Source organism: Sinocyclocheilus rhinocerous, unplaced genomic scaffold (genome assembly GCF_001515625.1).
Source record: "Sinocyclocheilus rhinocerous isolate Xijiao unplaced genomic scaffold, SAMN03320098_v1.1 scaffold1367, whole genome shotgun sequence".
NCBI classification, from domain to species: domain Eukaryota; kingdom Metazoa; phylum Chordata; class Actinopteri; order Cypriniformes; family Cyprinidae; genus Sinocyclocheilus; species Sinocyclocheilus rhinocerous.
In genome coordinates, this window is record NW_015631710.1 from 309,386 (window position 1) to 311,370 (window position 1,985).

Below are 1,985 nucleotides of genomic sequence, written 5' to 3' on the forward strand. Positions count from 1 at the left end.
GTTTTTTTTTTTACCATGTTTTTTGGACATGGACCATTAAAATACCCTGTTTTTTTTTACATGTACCATGGTATTACCATGCTTTTAGACATGTCCCATGGTAATACTATGTTTTTTAACTTTTACCATGGTAATACCATGGTTGTTGAATATTTCTCATGTTTATACAATGTTTTTGAACATGTACCACAGTATTACCATGATTGGGGACATGTCCTATGTTTCTTTTTTTAACATTTACCTTGGTAATACCGTGTTTTTGAACATTACACATGTTAATACCACGTTTAGACATGAACCACTGAATTACTATGTTTTTTGGAAATGTATCCTAAAATACCACATTGTTTGGACATGTACCACGGTATTACCATGTTTGTGGACATGTCCCATAGTAATATGTTTTTTTCCCCTAACATTTACCATGCCATGTTTTGGGCATGTACCATTGAAAAAACATGTTTTTACACATGTAGCTCTGAAATACCAAAAAAACAAAAAACAAAACATGGTATTACAATGGGCAAATATAAGATAAACATAGCAATACCATGTGATATGTCCAAAAAACATGATAATTTAATGGTACATGTCCAAAAACATTGTATAAACATGAGAAATATTCAACAATCATGGTATTACTATGGTAAAAGTTCAAAAAACATGGTAATACCATGGGACATGTTAAAAAAAACATTGAATTGCTGTTAATAGTGTTCATCGTCTGTTTGATTACGTCTTTAATTGATTTTTCCGTACATTTCTGCCATATGTACATTAATTGAAAATCACCACTGATAAGCTACCACTAAATATTGTAGAAACTTAATTTGCTGTAAAGCTGCTTTGCAATGATTTGTATCGTTAAAAGCGCTGTACAAATAAACTTGAAAAAAAAAAACATGGTATTTTAATGGTTTTTTGAACCATAGAATTACCATATTTGTCAACATGTCCCATGGCAATATCATAATTTTGAACAATTACCATAGTAATACCAAGTGTTTTGAACATTTCCCATGTTAATACCATGTTTATTGGACATGTCCCATGGTAATTCCATGTTTTTTGAACAGTTACCATGGTAAAACTATGTTTTTGCCCATTTCCCATGTTAAGAGACAGATGTTTTCTGTCACAGCTGATCATTTCTTCAGCTCGATCTTCTCCAGAAGCTTTTATTTGACCTGCCATCTGTTTCAGTCGCGCTACAGGACAGGCTAACATCATCAGCAACACTTCAGAGCAGCGACTGGCTTCCAGAAAATGATCCAACGCAAATAAAAGCGTGCCTCAGTAGTGACAGCGAGCGAATGGAATCTCCTTTACGCAGCTTTTATGCCGTCAGAAGTGTTTACAGGCCTTGAACAGGTACAAACTCGTTAATCTGCTTACGCACGTCACTTTGTGGATTACAGACGGCAGGAAATGCAGAACAAGGCCAATTTGACTGCACACAAATGTCAGAACGAGCGGATTGTCGCCCCCCGGCTCTTTGGTCTTGTGTTACGGATAACAACAGCATTATCCTGTAAATGAGCTTTCATCCTCATTAGTACGTCCAATCTGTAAAGCAAACGAGTGCTTGACCTGCGTGACGCGCGTAAGACTGAATCTGTATTCCATCCGTTATGGCCTGTCGTTAGAGCGCATGTCCAGAGCGCACCTTATCAGCTTCCCCCGTGCACCGATAAAACCACTTTGATTAGAAGGAAGATTTATTGGCGCATTAAGTCAGTTTCAAACAGCCTGCGGTCATGAGCGCGGCCAGCCGCTGGAGCCATTCACCAAGGGCACTGAGCCGATCGATAATACGGGAGCCATCCGATACAGTCCAGCGCCTCAGACGCTCACGGCTGTGTTAGTATGGAGCACAGCCACTGGTGTAGGTTGGTGCTGTCTTACAGTATTACAGGCAGAGCCAAAGTAAACACACACACACACACTCACACACACACACACACACACACACACACACACACACA

General features: G+C 38.7%; 1 protein-coding gene across 1 annotated transcript in view; it reads right to left on the reverse strand.

The window, feature by feature from the left end:
• Positions 1–1,053, reverse strand: part of LOC107741828 (transmembrane protein 117-like) — a 14,146-nt gene extending 13,093 nt beyond the window's left edge. The window contains exon 1 of the mRNA XM_016554610.1: positions 988–1,053. The gene's annotated coding sequence lies outside the window, so the exon portion shown is untranslated. The remainder of the gene's footprint in view (positions 1–987) is intronic.
• Positions 1,054–1,985: the final 932 nt, after the last annotated feature.